The 17914-nt window shown below is 42.1% G+C and overlaps 1 protein-coding gene across 2 annotated transcripts in view; it reads right to left on the reverse strand.

Moving 5' to 3' along the window:
* The window catches only part of LOC106576356 (fatty acyl-CoA reductase 1), a 115262-nt gene extending 97372 nt beyond the window's left edge, over nt 1-17890 (reverse strand). The window contains exon 1 of one of the 2 annotated variants that reach the window (XM_045699967.1): nt 17735-17890. The gene's annotated coding sequence lies outside the window, so the exon portion shown is untranslated. Of the gene's footprint in view, nt 1-1847; nt 1922-17734 lie in introns of those variants that run through there. The other variant, XM_045699966.1, reaches the window with a different exon arrangement.
* Nucleotides 17891-17914: the final 24 nt, after the last annotated feature.

Below are 17914 nucleotides of genomic sequence, written 5' to 3' on the forward strand. Positions count from 1 at the left end.
AAGAATGTCTCACTCTCACCTGAATGTGTCAAGAATGTCTCACTCTCACCTGAATGTGTCAAGAATGTCTCACTCTCACCTGAATGTCTCAAGAATGTCTCACTCTCACCTGAATGTGTCAATAATGTCTCACTCTCACCTGAATGTGTCAAGAATGTCTCACTCTCACCTGAATGTGTCAAGAATGTCTCACTCTCACCTGAATGTGTCAAGAATGTATTGCTCTCACCTGAATGTGTCAAGAATGTCTCACTCTCACCGAATGTGTCAAGAATGTCTCACTCTCACCTGAATGTGTCAAGAATGTCTCACTCTCACCTGAATGTCTCAAGAATGTCTTTCTCTCACCTGAATGTGTCAAGAATGTCTCACTCTCACCTGAATGTGTCAAGAATGTATTGCTCTCACCTGAATGTGTCAAGAATGTCTCACTCTCACCTGAATGTGTCAAGAATGTCTCACTCTCACCTGAATGTGTCAAGAATGTCTCACTCTCACCTGAATGTCTCAAGAATGTCTTTCTCTCACCTAAATGTGTCAAGAATGTATTGCTCTCACCTGAATGTGTCAAGAATGTATTGCTCTCACCTGAATGTGTCAAGAATGTCTTTCTCTCACCTGAATGTGTCAAGAATGTATTGCTCTCACCTGAATGTGTCAAGAATGTATTGCTCTCACCTGAATGTGTCAAGAATGTCTTTCTCTCACCTGAATGTGTCAAGAATGTATTGCTCTCACCTGAATGTCTCAAGAATGTCTTTCTCTCACCTGAATGTGTCAAGAATGTATTGCTCTCACCTGAATGTGTCAAGAATGTATTGCTCTCACCTGAATGTGTCAAGAATGTATTGCTTTCACCTGAATGTGTCAAGAATGTCTTTCTCTCACCTGAATGTCTCAAGAATGTATTGCTCTCACCTGAATGTGTCAAGAATGTATTGCTTTCACCTGAATGTGTCAAGAATGTCTCACTCTCACCTGAATGTCTCAAGAATGTATTGCTCTCACCTGAATGTCTCAAGAATGTCTTTCTCTCACCTGAATGTGTCAAGAATGTATTGCTCTCACCTGGATGTGTCAAGAATGTCTCACTCTCACCTGAATGTGTCAAGAATGTCTCACTCTCACCTGAATGTCTCAAGAATGTATTGCTCTCACCTGCATGTGTCAAGAATGTCTCACTCTCACCTGAATGTGTCAAGAATGTCTCGCTCTCACCTGAAAGTCTCAAGAATGTATTGCTCTCACCTGAATGTCTCAAGAATGTCTCACTCTCACCTGAATGTGTCAAGAATGTCTCACTCTCACCTGAATGTCTCAAGAATGTCTTTCTCTCACCTGAATGTGTCAAGAATGTCTCACTCTCACCTGAATGTGTCAAGAATGTCTCACTCTCACCTGAATGTGTCAAGAATGTCTCACTCTCACCTGAATGTCTCAAGAATGTCTCACTCTCACCTGAATGTGTCAATAATGTCTCACTCTCACCTGAATGTGTCAAGAATGTCTCACTCTCACCTGAATGTGTCAAGAATGTCTCACTCTCACCTGAATGTGTCAAGAATGTATTGCTCTCACCTGAATGTGTCAAGAATGTCTCACTCTCACCGAATGTGTCAAGAATGTCTCACTCTCACCTGAATGTGTCAAGAATGTCTCACTCTCACCTGAATGTCTCAAGAATGTCCTTCTCTCACCTGAATGTGTCAAGAATGTCTCACTCTCACCTGAATGTGTCAAGAATGTATTGCTCTCACCTGAATGTGTCAAGAATGTCTCACTCTCACCTGAATGTGTCAAGAATGTCTCACTCTCACCTGAATGTGTCAAGAATGTCTCACTCTCACCTGAATGTCTCAGTTAAGCTACAGTTAAGCTTCCTTCCTCCCTCCGTTCAAGACAGTCCAGGATTCAATCCGATACCAGGTTATAGGCATTGCAGCTTTTAAAGGTTGTTCCCACGTTAGCTGAGACTGCATTCACTGCATATGTCGGCTCAATCTATCGTGGAATCTGTAAGGCTTCAGAGATAGCAGGCTGAATAGAGCTTGTACTGTGTTTTCTCCCTTATCAAACACTGCAGAACACTAAAAACTTCTCAAACTTCCCTCTGGTTCAAGGAAAGGATTACTGCACACTATTACCAGAACGAATTGGGAGTTGTGCGTGCGTGCGTGCGTGCGTGTGTGTGTGTGTGTGTCAGCTTGTAATTGTATGACAGAAAAGCCTCTGGGCTGATAGAAAATGAACATTAAAACAGCCAAAGGTCATTCAGAATGGTGCATAAGTCTGAGAGAGAAATATTATCTTACGTCAATACTGGGTATCCACTCTAGAATATTGGATAAGGATCAGAGCCAGCAGTACTATGTTGACCACCGCACATACTGTAGCAGACAGTTCTCATGCAATGTCAGGTCTAGGTCGTCCAGTCTTCTGTTAAATACATGTACATTACTGTATAGAGAAGCTGTGAGCAGTGTTAGCCTATAGCATACTGGCCTATAGCCATAAGTGGATATGACATCATTGTTGACATTTAAATAGTCTCATATCTCAGGCACACACACACACACACACACACACACACACACACACACACACACACACACACACACACACACACACACACACACACACACTCACACACACACTATTGGTCTCCTGGTCTCCTTTTCCCTCTCTTAACCCATTTAACCCAGTCTAGAGATTGAAAATCAGTACCTCTTCTCAGATCGAATCAAAGTTTATTTGTCACGTGCGCTGAATACAACAGGTGTAGACCTTACAGTGAAATGCTTACCTATAGGCTCTAACCAGCAGTGTCATTTCTAAGTAAAAATAAATAAATAAAAAGGTATTAGGTGAACAATAGGTAAGTAAATAAATAAAAACAACAATAAAAAGACAGTGAAAAATAACAGTAGCGAGGCTACATACAGTTGAAGTGGGAAGTTTACATACACCTTAGCCAAATACATTTAAACTCAGTTTTTCCACAATTCCTGACATTTAATCCTAGTGAAAATTCCCTGTCTTAGGTCAGTTAGGATCACCACTTTATTTTAAGATTGTTAAATGTCAGAATAATAATAGAGAGAATTATTTATTTCAGCTTTATTTCTTTTATCACATTCCCAGTGGGTCAGAAGTTTACATACACTCAATTAGTATTTGGTAGCATTGCCTTTAAATTGTTTAACTTGGGTCAAACATTTCAGGTAGCCTTCCACAAGCTTCCCATAACAAGTTGGGTGAATTTTGGCACATTCCTCTTGACAGAGCTGGTGTAACTGAGTCAGGTTTGTAGGCCTCCTTGCTAGCACACGCTTTTTCAGTTCTGCCCACAAATATTCTATAGGATTGAGGTCAGGGCTTTGTGATGGCCACTCCAATACCTTCACTTTGTTGTCCTTAAGCCATTTTGTCACATCTTTGGAAGTATGCTTGGGGTCATTGTCCATTTGGAAGACCCATTTGCGTCCAAGCTTTAACTTCCTGACTGATGTCTTGAGATGTTGCTTCAATATGTCCATATAATTTTCCTACCTCATGATGCCATCTATTTTGTGAAGTGCACCAGTCCCTCCTGCAGCAAAGCAATCCCACAACATGATGCTGCCACCATCATGTTTCACGGTTGGGATGGTGTTCTTCGGCTTGCAAGCCTCCCCCTTTTTCCTCCAAACGTAACGATGGTAATTATGGCCAAACAGTTCTATTTTTGTTTCATCAGACCAGAGGACATTTCTCCAAAAAGTACAATTTTTGTCCCCGTGTACAGATGCAAACTGTAGTCTGGCTTTTTTTTATGGCGGTTTTGGAGCAGTGGCTTCTTCCTTGCTGAGCGGCCTTTCAGGTTATGTCGATATAGGACTCGTTTTTTTGTGGATATAGATACTTTTGCACCGGTTTCCTCCAGCATCTTCACAAGGTCGTTTTACTGTGCTGTTGTTCTGGGATTGATTCGCACTTTTCGCACCAAAGTATGTTCATCTCTAGGAGACAGAACGCGTCTCCTTCCTGAGCGGTATGATGGCTGCGTGGTCCCATGGTATTTGTACTTGCATACTATTGTTTGTACAGATGCATGTGGTACCTTCAGGTGTTTGGAAATTGCTCCCAAGGATGAACCAGACTTGTGGAGGTCTACAATTTTTTTTCTATTGTCTTGGCTGATTTCTTTTGATTTTCCCGTGATGTCAAGCAAAGAGGCACTGAGTTTGAAGGTAGGCCTTGAAATACATCCACAGGTACACCTCCAATTGACTCAAATGATGTCAATTAGCCTATCAGAAGCTTCTAAAGCCATGACATAATTTTCTGGAATTTTCCAAGCTGTTTTAAGGCACGGTCAACTTAGTGTATGTAAACTTCTGACTCACTGGAATTGTGATACAGGTAATTTTTCCAACAATTTTTTACAGACAGATTATTTAACTTAAATAATCTGTCTGTAAACAATTGTTGGAAAAATGACCTGTGTCATGCTCAAAGTAGATGTCCTAACCGACTTGCCAAAACTATAGTTTGTTAATAAGAAATTTGTGGAGTGGTTGAAAAACAAGTTTCAATGACTCCAACCTAAGTGTATGTAAACTTCCGACTTCAACTGTACAGTAGCAAGGCTGTAACAGTAGCGAGGCTATATACAGGCACAGGTTAGTCGGGCTGATTGAGGTAGTATGCACATGTAGATATGGTTAAAGTGACTATGCATATATAATGAACAGAGAGTAGCAGTAGCGTAAAAGATGGGTTGGCGGGTGGTGGGTGGCGGGACACAATGCAGATAGCCCGGTTAGCCAATGTGCGGGGGCACCGGTTGGTCGGGCTAATTGAGGTAGTATGTACATGAATATATAGTTAAAGTGACTATGCATATATGATATACAGAGAGTAGCAGCAGCGTAAAAGAGGGGTTGGGGGGGGCACACAATGCAAATAGTCCGGGTAGCAATTTCATTACCTGTTCAGGAGTATTATGGCTTGGGGGTAAAAACTGTTGAGAAGCCTTTTGGTCCTAGACTTGGCGCTCCGGTACCGCTTGCCATGCGGTAGTAGAGAGAACAGTCTATGACTGGGGTGGCTGGAGTCTTTGACAATTTTCAGGGCCTTCATCTGACGCCACCTGGTATAGAGGTCCTGGATGGCAGGCAGCTTAGCCCCAGTGATGTACTGGGCCGTACGCACTACCCTCTGCGGTCAGAGGCCGATCAATTGCCATACCAGGCAGTGATGCAACCAGTCAGGATGCTCTCGATGTTGCAGCTGTAGAACCTTTTGAGGATCTCAGGACCTATGCCAAATCTTTTTCGTTTCCTGAGGGGGAATAGGCTTTGTCATGCCCTCTTCACGATTGTCTTGGTGTGTTTGGACCATTCTTAATGATCTTTTATGATATTCTGTAAACAGAATACCCGTGTCCTTGTACGGTTCAGAAAATGTCAAACGCTACCCTGATTTTTCCCAGTTCCCACAACAGCTCTGGTCTGAAACAGCCAACAGGTCCACAGATATCAAAGGGAGGCAGGCAGTGTTGAATTTATATCCCTGCTTTGAGGCGTAAATGTTCCATCAAATGAACTGTTAACAGTTTGTCAGGCAGCTGGGCAGTCCCCCGCCCCCGTCTCCCCTTCTCATCCAAAGGCCATTCATCCTTGGGGTCTGACAGGTCCCCTCCTTGATCCCTTGCCTCCCCTGCTCATAAATACAGGGACTGTGTACAATGGCCTTTAGTGCTGACACAGAGGAATCTGGGTCTCCCATGAGGGATGTGCGTCAGGTGGCAGAACAGCGTTCCGATTCCTTCCTATTTCTTCTGCCTCTTTTGTTCTCCTCCTTTCTTCACGGTATTTTCTTCTTCTTCTTCTTCTTTTCTCTTTTATTCTGTCTATTGCCATTTAATGATCCTTCCTTCCTTCTTTTGAACTCATGACGAAATGTTTCCTTATAAGAGGGTCTTCAATGTAAACTTCTGAACTTGTCACGTCTCGACTGCTACCTCCAGAGGTAGGGCATGACACTCGCCCGAAAGTTGCCCTCCTCTAAGCAGGGCAGTGTAAACACAATTGTCTCGTTGAGCCAACACTCTTACAGTAAAAATTGCAACAGCAATAGCATAGCAATGTTTTTGAAACAGCTGAAATGAAGAGAGATTTTCCTTATTGTTTAAGACTTGTTTTATTGAGTTTTTACCTGAAATACACTACCGGTCAAAAGTTTTAGAACACCTGCTCATTCAAGGGTTTTTCTTATTTTTTTGTACTATTTTCTACATTGTAGAATAATAATGAACACATTGCAACTATGAAATCATGTAGTAACCAAAAAAAGTGTTATTTTATTTATTTATTTTATTTCACCTTTATTTAACCAGGTAGGCAAGTTGAGAACAAGTTCTCATTTACAACTGCGACCTGGCCAAGATAAAGCAAAGCAGTTCGACACATACAACAACACAGAGTTACACATGGAGTAAAACAAACATACAGTCAATAATACAGTAGAAAAATAAGTCTATATACAATGTGAGCAAATGAGGTGAGATAAGGGATGTAAAGGCAATAAATAGGCATTCTATTTGAGATTTGAGATTCTTCAAAGTAGCCACCCTTTGCCTTGATGACAACTTTGCACACTCTTGGCATTCTCTCAACCAGCTTCACCTGGAATGCTTTTCCAACAGTCTTGAAGGAGTTACCACATATAATGAGCACTTGTTGGCTGCTTTTCCTTCACTCTGTGGTCCGACTCATCCAAAACCATCTCAAGTTGGTTGAGGTCGGGGATTGTGGAGGCCAGGTCATTTGATGCAGCACTCCATCACTCTCATTCTTGGTCAAAATGCCCTTACACAGCCTGGAGGTGTGTTGCGTCATTGTCCTGTTGAAAAACAAATGATAGTGGGACTAAGCCCAAACCAGATGGGATGGCGTATCGCTGCAGAATGCTGTGGTAGCCCTGCTGGTTAAGTGTGCCTTGAATTCTAAATAAATCACAGACAGTGTCACCAGCAAAGTACCCCCACACCATAACACCTCCTCTTCCATGCTTTACAGTGGGAAATAAGCATGCGGAGATCATCCATTCACCCACACCACGTCTCACAAAGACACGGCGGTTGGAATAAAAAATCTCCAATTTGGACTCCAGACCAAAGGACAAATTTCCACAGTCTAATGTCCATTGCTCGTGTTTCTTGGCCCAAGCAAGTCTCTTCTTATTATTGTTGTCCTTTAGTAGTGGTTTCTTTGCAGCAATTCAACCACGAAGGGCTGATTCACACAGTCTCCACTGAACAGTTTATGCTGAGATGTGTCTGTTACTTGAACTCTGAAGCATTTATTTGTGCTGCAATTTCTGAGGCTGGTAACTCTAATGAACTTATCCTCTGCAGCAGAGGTAACTCTGGGTCTTCCATTCCTGTGGCGGTCCTCATGAGAGCCAGTTTCATCATAGCGCTTGATAGTTTTTGCGACTGCACTTGAAGAAACTTTCAAAGTTCTTGAAATGTTCCATATTGACTGACCTTCATGTCTTAAAGTAATGATGGACTGTCATTTCTCTTTGCTTATTTGAGCTGTTCTTGCCATAATATGGACTTGGTCTTTTACCAAATAGGGCTATCTTCTGTATACCCCCTTTACCTTGTCACAACACAACTGATTGGCTCAAATGCATTAAGAATGAAAGAAATTCCACAAATGAACTTTTAAGAAGGCACACCTGTTAATTGAAATGCATTTCAGGTGACTACCTCATGAAGCTGGTTGAGGGAATGCCAAGAGTGTGCAAAGCTGTCATCAAGGCAAAGGGTGGCTATTTGAAGAATCTCAAATATAAAATATATTTTGATTTGTTTAACACTTTATTGGTTACTACATGATTCCATATGTGTTATTTCATAGTTTTGATATCTTCACTATTAATCGACAATGTAGAAAACAGTAAAATAAAGAAAAACCCTTGAATGAGTAGGTATTCTACAACTTTTGACGACCGGTAGTGTACATTCTGAAATTGTCGCCGTAGTTTTAGATCTCAGTTGTTTTTATTTATCCAGGCAAGAAGCAACTCCTTTTTCAGTCGCAATTTGCTTTTACCTCATATAATGACTTCCATGATATTGATACAATGAAGCCTGGTTTGTTTTAAGATGCGGTAGCTAGTGTAAATCTAAGAACGCCTCTCTAGCCACGGTTTAGCAAAATGTCAGCATTCAGCTACAGCCATCATGTTTATGTGCAAATTAAAAAATGATATTGTTTAGCTAGCTAGTTTGCTAACTAATGTTACCTAGCTGTGTAGCCTAGCTGTGTAGCCTAGCTGTGTAGCCTAGCTGTGTAGCCTAGCTGTGTAGCCTAGCTGTGTAGCCTAGCTGTGTAGCCTAGCTGTGTAGCCTAGCTGTGTAGCCTAGCTGTGTAGCCTAGCTGTGTAGCCTAGCTGTGTAGCCTAGCTGTGTAGCCTAGCCTAGCTACACAGCTGTGTAATTTTATTGTCACATGCACCAAATACAACAGGTGTAGACTTTACTGTGAAATGCTTGCTTACGGGCCCTTCTCAACGATACAGAGTTGAAGAATATAAATAGCAACACAAGAGGAGTAAAATAAAATGCACAAGAATTAAGCTATATACAGGTAGTAGCAGTACCAGATCAATGTGGAGCTATATACAGGGAGTTCCAGTACCAGATCAATGTGGAGCTATATACAGGTAGTAGCAGTACCAGATCAATGTGGAGCTATATACAGGGAGTACCAGTACCAGATCAATGTGGAACTATATACAGGGAGTACCAGTACCAGATCAATGTGGAGCTATATACAGGGAGTACCAGTACCAGATCAATGTGGAGCTATATACAGGGAGTACCAGTACCAGATCAATGTGGAACTATATACAGGGAGTACCAGTACCAGATCAATGTGGAGCTATATACAGGGAGTACCAGTACCAAATCAATGTGCAGAGGCACGAGGAATTTGACTTAGAGTAAAGTGACTATTGTAGGCATCAAGATAGATAAGCAGAGTAAAATAAAGAACAGAGTAGCAGCAGCAAATTATGAGTGTAAAAGTGTATGAATGTGCGTGTGTGTAATGTGTATGTATGTGTGTTTGTATGCGTATTTGTGTTATGTGTGTGTCTGGGTATGTAGTGTATGTGAATGTGTGTGAGTGAGTGAGTGAGTGAGTGAGTGAGTGAGTGAGTGAGTGAGTGAGTGAGTGAGTGAGTGAGTGAGTGAGTGAGTGAGTGAGTGAGTGAGTGAGTGAGTGAGTGTGTATATGGTGTGTATATATAGTCTAGTGAGTGTGTATATGGTGTGTATATATAGTCTAGTAAGTGTACATAGGGTCAGTGCAAGATAGAGAGTGCAGATAGTTTGGGTACCATTAATTGAATATTTAGCAGTCTGGACATTTAGCAGTCTTATGGCTTAGGGATTGAAGCTGTCTCGGAGCCTGTTAGTCCCTGAGCTGATGCTACAGTACCGTTTGCCAGACAGTAGCAGAGTGAACAGTCTATGGCTTGGGTGGCTGGAGTCTTTGGCAATTTTTCAGGCCTTCCTCTGACACAACCTGATATAGAGGTCCTGGATGGCAAGGAGCTTGGCCCTAGTGAGGTACTGGGCTGTCCGCACCACCCTCTGTAGTGCTTTGCGGTCAAGAGCAGTGCATTTGCCATACCAAGCAGTGATGCAGCCAGTCAAGATGCTCTCGATGGTGCAGCTTGATAACTTTTTGAGGATCCAAGGGCCCATGCCAAATCTTTTCAGCTTCCCGAGGGAGAAGAGGCGCTGCCATGCCCTCTTCACGACTGTGCGGGTGTGTGTGGACCATGTCCTTAGTGATGTGGACGCCAACGAATTTGAAGCTCTCGACCCGTTCCACAACTGCCACGTCAATGTGGATGGGGGCGTGCTCTCCCCTCTTTCTCCTATAGTCCAAGATCAGCTCCTTCGTCTTACTGACGTTGAGGGAGAGGTTATCGTTCTGGCACCACACTGCTAAGTCACTGGCCTCCTCCCTATAGGCTGACTCATCGGCGTTTGTGATCAGGCCTACCACTGTTGTGTCGTCAGCCAACTTGATGATGGTGTTGGAGTCGTGCATGGCCACGCAGTCGTGGGCGAACAGGGAGCACAGGAGGGAACTAAGCACACACCCCTGAGGAGCCCCCGTGTTGAGGGTCAGCGTGGCGGAGGTGTTGTTGCCTACCCTCGTCTCCTGGGGCCGGTCTGTCAGGACGTTTAGGATTCAGTTGCAGAGGGAGGGGTTCAGTCCAAGGGTCCCTAGCATGGTGATGAGCTTGGAGGGGACTATGGTGTTGAACACTGAGCTGTAGTCTATGAGCAGAATTCTCACATGGTTATTTATTTTGTTCAGGTGGGAGAGGGCAGTGTGAAATGCAATTGAAATTGCGTCATCTGTAGATCTGTTGGGGTGGTATGCAAATTTAAAGACACTGTATAACGTTACTGTACTTTCATATTCGTATGGGAGGGTAAACATTCATTAATGATATGCTAATGCTACTTGATCATGAAGCATGTTGTTAGTTAGCTAGCTAGCAGGAGTTAGCTGTGTATTGTCAGCTAATTTAATGTGTATGAGAAAATGAACCCTTTAATTATAGAACTGCCAGACAATATTATCAATTCTATATGTATTGCGATTCAATACTGTGATTTTATTGTGACTACGTGTTTCAAACATATTGCTCACCATATGTCTGCTGCTGAGGGACAAGAGAGAGCCATGAGAAAAGTAATTGGCTGTAAGGACAGACGCTGGGAGACGAGAAGCAAGTACAGGGAGTGAAAATGTTATAAACAAAGGTCATGAAACAGAACACGGACAGTGTCTGGACAGGGGAAACAAAACTACATTAATGCTGACATGGGGAACATGGGAGTCGGATGAGCCGGCTGAGGCGTGGAAGCCCGGCGAGCCGAGGAAGCCTGACGAGCCGGCTGAGGCATGACGTGGGGTGGGAGCCTGCCGAGCCAACCCGAGGCAAGGAAACCTCTCAAGCAGGCTGAGGTGTGGAAGCCCAACGATTCAGCTGAGGCACCCTCGGTTCCTTCGGCAGTGGCACCCGACGTCCCCAACAAAACTAAAAACTAAAAACTCCCTGATGCTTCAAATTGTCAGCATTCTGTAAGGACAGACGCTGGGAGACGAGAAGCAATTACAGGGAGTGAACATTTAATAAACAACGGACATGAAACAGAACACGGACAGCGTCTGGACAGGGGAAACAAAATGACATTAATGCTGACACGGGGAACAAACTGAGGAACAGACAGATATATAAGGGGCAATCAACAAAGTGAAGGAGTCCAGGTGAGTCCAATATTGCACTGTAATGATGGTGACAGGTGTGCGTAATGATGCACAGCCTGGCGCCCTCGAGTGCCAGGGAGGGGGATTGGGAGAAAGCATGACATTGACTCCCTATTTAAAAAGAAGATGTAGAGAAAGCTATGAAGGAAAAATACTGGACTTTTGATGCAGGTACAACGATACAATACGATATATCGTAAAAAATATTATATTCCGATATGTAACTGTACCGATTTTTTTCCCCCATCACTATTTAATTGTCTGCACATGCTTGTGGATTGTTGCATTACTCAAGAGTGTAATATGATTTGGTTGCATTATTCAATATTGAAATATGTTTTAGTAGAAAAGTTGTTTGGATTATTAAATAGTTTTTGCATAATTAGTGGCTACTTATTTATGGTTAATTTGAGCTGCGGACCAAGAATGTAGGATTGCCAGACAACGAAAGGTAAGGCAAGGATGTAGTGTGAATTGAAAAGTAGAAATCTCTTTGGCCACTCCGCTCCTCAGACTCTCCTTCAGCTCTCGTAGTGGGAATAGGGCCATATTTAACAGAGTGTGTGTTTAGTGTTACTCACATCCTGCTGTGCCAACTCCCTCATTGACAGGATTAGCATCTCCACTGGCACTGAGCACACAAATCACACAAAACCAAAAACACAGAACCAAATCAGCCAGTTAAATAGATTACATGGTCACACTAATTATGGGACTGTATTGGAACAGAAGCAAAGTTAAAGTAATGGTATCACAGATATGCCTCTAATAAGTGAACTAAAGCAGTAATAAACATCCTACAAAGCAAGCAGTCTGAAATTATAACCACCTTCCCCCAAAGCAAAGTTTCCTTTCCCATTGCTTCAGTCTAATGTGTTTGTATTGACTAAGGGTCAAGTCCCATTAACCTCTTGGGGCTAGGTGGGACGCTAGCGTGCCACCCGTGGTGCACTCCATCAACAGCAGGTGCATTTCAAGAGCGGCAAATTTGAATCCAAATAAATGTCAAAATTCAAATTTTTCAAAAATACAACTATGTTACACCATTTGAAAGATAAACATCTCCTTAATCTAACCACGTTTTACGATTTCAAAAAGGTTTTACGGCGAAAGCATAAATTTAGAGTATGTTAGGACAGTACATTTACAAGAGTTGTGTGTAATGTTTTGTCAAGTCAAAGACAGGGTCACCAAAACCATAAAACCAGCTAAAATGATACACTAACCTTTTACAATCTCCATCAGATGACACTCCTAGGACATTATGTTAGACAATGCATGCATTTTTAGTTCTATCAAGTTGATATTTATATCCAAAAACAGCGTTTTACTATGGCATTGATGTTGAGGAAATCGTTTCCTCCAATAACCGGCAGTCAAGTCAGCGTCACAAATTAAATAATTAAAATTAGAAAACATTGGTAAAATATTATATTGTCATTTAAAGAATTATAGATTTACATCTTTTGAACGCAATCAACTTGCCAGATTTAAAAATAACCTTACTGGGAAATCACACTTTGCAATAATCTGAGCACTGTGCCCAGAAAAATACGCGTTGCGATACAGACTAGACGTCATGTTGGGGAGATCTAAAATCGAAAATACTATGTAAATAATCCATTACCTTTGATTCTCTTCATCAGATGTCACTTCCAGGTATCACAGGTCCATAACGAATGTAGTTTTGTTCAAAAAAGCTCATCATTTATGTCCAAAAATCTCCGTCTCGTTAGCACATGATGTAAGCCAGCCGGACTTCTCGTCATGAACGAGGGGAAAAAATATATTTCCGTTCGTTCAAACATGTCAAACGTTGTATAGCATAAATCATTAGGGCCTTTTTAACCAGAACATGAATAATATTCAAGGTGGACGAATGCATACTCTTTTCTAACGTATTGGAACGAGGGTACCCAACATGAAGTAGCGCGCCAGGTGTCTAATGGGACATCACCGTTCCATGGCTCTTGTTCGGTCAGATCTCCCTCCAGAAGACTCAAAACACTTTGTAAAGGCTGGTGACATCTAGTGGAAGCAATAGGAAGTGCCAAAATATTCCTAAACCCCTGTGTTTTTCAATGGGATAGGTTTAAAGTCAATACAACACATCAGGTATCCACTTCCTGTCAGAAAATGTCTCAGGGTTTTGCCTGCCAAATGAGTTCTGTTATACTCACAGACACCATTCAAACAGTTTTGGAAACTTTAGAGTGTTTTCTATCCATATATAATAAGTATATGCATATTCTAGTTACTGGGTAGGATTAGTAACCAGATTAAATCGGGTACATTTCTTTTATCCAGACGTGCAAATGCTGCCCCCTAGACCCAACAGGTTAACATGGTTCCTGTGCCTGACCTCTTCAACCCATCACAGGAAACACATTAGACTACACTTCTCCTTCCCTATGCATTTTCCTACATTATTCATTCACTTCATAGAGAATCCCAACAGCATGCAGGTCCTTGCATTCGACATATGAGACTGTTAAAGTTTGAGGTCTACCTTTTTTTCAGCACTTTTTTAGTGGGGTCCTTAAAAGTAGCAATCAGCAGTTAAAATAATAACAAAGCGTCTCCCACACCACTGTGTGGGTAAAAAGCAGGGGGATAGGGCTGGAGCAATGTGACCACTCTCAAATTCAAAGACAGAGCTATGGATGTAAGGACTGACCATATTTTAACCATGTTTTTTTTAAGATAAACAGCGTTTGTTCACATTTACTTTGTTCACAAACATTGGAGTAAATGGGTTACGACAGTTGAACTAAGCTCAATGGATACATATCATTTCATGTATAACTCCAAAAATGGATGTAGCAACTTCAGACTGCTCCTTTAAGCATCCGTTTGAGGAGGTTATTTACAGTTACATAGTTGAGGAGTTCATGCAGTGGAATATCTCTGATTCTCAACAGGTGTATTTTTCTTTTTCCCCTTAGGTCCAGAGCACCTGCAGCACCACCTACAGTTACAGCGCGCCACATCACATGAGCTTCATGACACAAAACATCCATCCACCCACAAGCATCCTAATGTGTTTGCATAACACAAAGCCTCTTTGACAAAACCCCCTGCAGGTCTCCTGACTCAACCTACTGGTCCTGACAGATTCAAACCTGCTCTACAAATAGATGCTTCTAGAAGTGCTTTTGAGGCTGTTGCAGAACTCATCCACCCCAAACTTCTACTTCCGGAAATTAACACGAGTTGAAAGGAGGACGGGACTTCTCTAAGTGGTGAGGAAAGACTCAACCAGGAACGGATGATGATGCCCACAGCCACTGAGTTCACCCATGATGCATCTGTGATGTGCATGCCACCCTGTTCTCTACGGGCAATGGGCAAGAGCATGGTGGCAAAGAGTGCCAGGAGAATAAAACACACATTGCCACCGAGAGAGAAAGCATAGTGGTTGTTTAGAGGAGGGGGGAGTGAGAGAGCAAGAGAGAAAGAGAGAGAGAGACAGAGAGGGAGAAAGTGAGTAAGAGAGACTAAGCTGTCTGATTCTGCCTATCCACACTAAGAAATAAGAGAGGGAGAGGCAGGAGAGAGAGAGGAGAGGAGAGAGTGAAACGGAGGAGAAGCATGGCTCAGAGACAGTAAAGAAGAGAGAAAGAGAGAGAGTGCAGTGAGCACAAAGGAATGGAGAGGGTATGCCCCTGGAAATTGAGGGTGTAATTTAGACTTCCTTAATGCTCAGTCAAGAGAGTCAACGTCATCTCTAGGGTAATGTTCTCAGGAAATTGCATTACTACGTACCTTACTGGAATGAGTGTACAAGAATGTAGCGCTGCTTTTACATGGATTTTTATGAGGGGAATGAAGTGTCATGACGTTGGCCTCTTTTGGTACAATTTTGTGATACTCAGAAGAGACAATATAGCCATATTACCATAAAACTGTTTATATAATAGACTCAGTTTAAGACTTGCCTCATATGGGTGTATGGAATGTATTAATAAGGATAAAGCTTTTGTAAGACATTGAGATGCTATGTACTGATGTAATGTGATAGAATTGTATTTCTGTAACCAAATCTAACTCAGTCATAGGCACGCCCCAGGGACATATACAGGACCAGGCGTCATTTGACCAGCCTGTTCGATGGGCACTATAAAACACTCCCTGATTTACATTTCTCCAGACCAGGCCTACACTCTATGGCCAGAGGTTTGACCATCCAATTCCTCTACTGAAAGTGAACCATACCACGTGGTTAACTTTTAGACTATTGATACCGACAGAATAAGAACAAGTCTTTGATATTAATTATTAGTCTGCAGCGAAGTAAATTATATCATCGAACGCGAAGACCAACGAAACCACCATTCTATGACGACATTAATGAATGTCGCTCTGAAAGATCCATTCTAACCGAGAGAGAGAGAGAGAGAGAGAGAACGCGGACAAAACTCCCCAACAGAACTACTCTCCAACAAGAATCAGAACGACACACTGAGCGTAAATATATATATTGATTGCAATTGTTCCCGAATGAGTGAGCCTTCAATTGTCAATTGTTAATGAACTCTGTGTAAACTTCTCAGCTGACCATTTATGACCCATTGTTCAACAGGCCGACCAGCCTGTTTTGCCCACAAGGGCACATTCCGATAGCAATCCTTTGTTGACGATAATTACTGTTTGTATGTTTTTCTGTTAATTACTTAGTGTAGTAAATAAATGATTTTAAGACAATTGATGTATGGATGATTTTAGTAAAGACTGAGTTCGTGCAGATACAACAATTTACGACGTTTTGGAATGAGACTGGACTAGAGGTAAATAAACCCTTTAAACTTAGAAGATAATCGACCTATACTATAATATAATATAATATTATAGTACAGGAAAGTTATATTAGGAAAATTATAGCTTTGTAATCTGAATATTCTCCTTGGTGCCCCGACCTCCTAGTTAATTACAATTAAACGATTAATCAGTTTAATCGCGTGATAATAATTACAGGGAGCTAATTGATAAACATATCTTCAGTTTAATGGTACCCCCAAAGACACGACAGAAGTGTCAATGTGTACTCTGTCAGGTTGCTACACCATGCACATACTCATACACACACACACACACACACACATAACTACTTGGCTGTGAACAAGAGCAGATCATCACTGAGGTCTCCTAACAGAACAAAAAGTAAATATAGGCCAGTGCCAGTCTCTGACAATAACTCAACCTATCAGTGACATCTAGGTTCAGAAACCGCCAGCAAGACATTACCTTTCCTACGTTTTCTGTCTTATTTAAACGGATGACAAGTGACATAAGGTGACAAGCTATTTTCTCACACCACATACCTCCGGACCCCAACACCTGGCTCAAAGCGCACTGGCATATTTGGTGCTTGCAGAGGTCAATTTGTCCCTCACTCTCTTTCTCCTCGCCTCTGCAGTGTTGTACAAGGTCAACAGGAATTCTCACACATTCAAAGGTTAGGAGCCCATCAAGGTGTAAATATAGGCTTAAGGTCTGGCATCAGCCACCTCAGATATGTTGTAAAGGACTATATGAACTCAAATTCAAATCTGACGACTGGAAGTCCCAAATAATACAGTAGTGGATACTAGCTAATTCTAATGGCCAATGATAGCAAAGGACACACACATTGTCATAATGCAATTTCCAACATTATCTACAACATGATTTCCTGTTCATTCGAGGTATTTTAATTCGGAATATATTCTAAGGCAGTTACACAACATAGATAACAATACTGTCAGAACACATCTCTCTCTCCCCCAATCATTGATGAACCTTGTTGCGCAAGATAGAGAACGCGCGCAGAGAGACCTCTGATTACTCTATGACTCTATGACAATAAACCAATACGACAGTTCTACCTGAGTCATTTTACCGGCTTTTATACCGCCTCCTTTTATTCGGAAGCATTTATCTAGCTGATGTACTCAGTTATTTTGGGCTATTGTAAGCTAGTTTATGTGTGCCTACAAGGAACGATATTTACGCACGCAGAAACATTCTGAGGATTTACAAGAGACCTCGCTCACATTACAGAAAGCTATGCAAGATACTGTACATGCTGTGGAGACTGGACTGGACTGACTGGCCGCTGGTAGAATCGGGCACTGTAGCTCGCGCGCACTCACTCAGTCATGTTAAGACATTAATGAAAGCGATCACAGTATGGCTAGGCTAAATTAAATGGTCATCATAGCAAGCTAGTGTGCATGTTTGTAAACAAACAGAAGGCGTCAAATGGGCACGCTTTCTACATTCCCATCCCAGACAAATCTGACTGGGGAATGAGAGATGCTTCAGTCCTTCACTCCAGCACCTTCTTATCCATTTACACCAAAACGGGATTTGAAGAAAGTAAAAACGAGTAAAAGCAATCTTACCTTGGATAGGATATCCTTGTATATATGTTGGCTGTAGGTTTGCGACCCAGAACCGAAACATGCGACTTTCAACTGGAGAATGCAGATCTTGCTGCCCGCTCCTCGAAACGTCTCGTTGAGGAATACTTTCACTGTCCTAGACCGCGCCAGCCGGCCACTCTCATGTGAATACAGAGGAGG

The sequence above is a fragment of the Salmo salar genome, chromosome ssa17 (assembly GCF_905237065.1).
Source record: "Salmo salar chromosome ssa17, Ssal_v3.1, whole genome shotgun sequence".
Classification (NCBI taxonomy): Eukaryota; Metazoa; Chordata; class Actinopteri; order Salmoniformes; family Salmonidae; genus Salmo; species Salmo salar.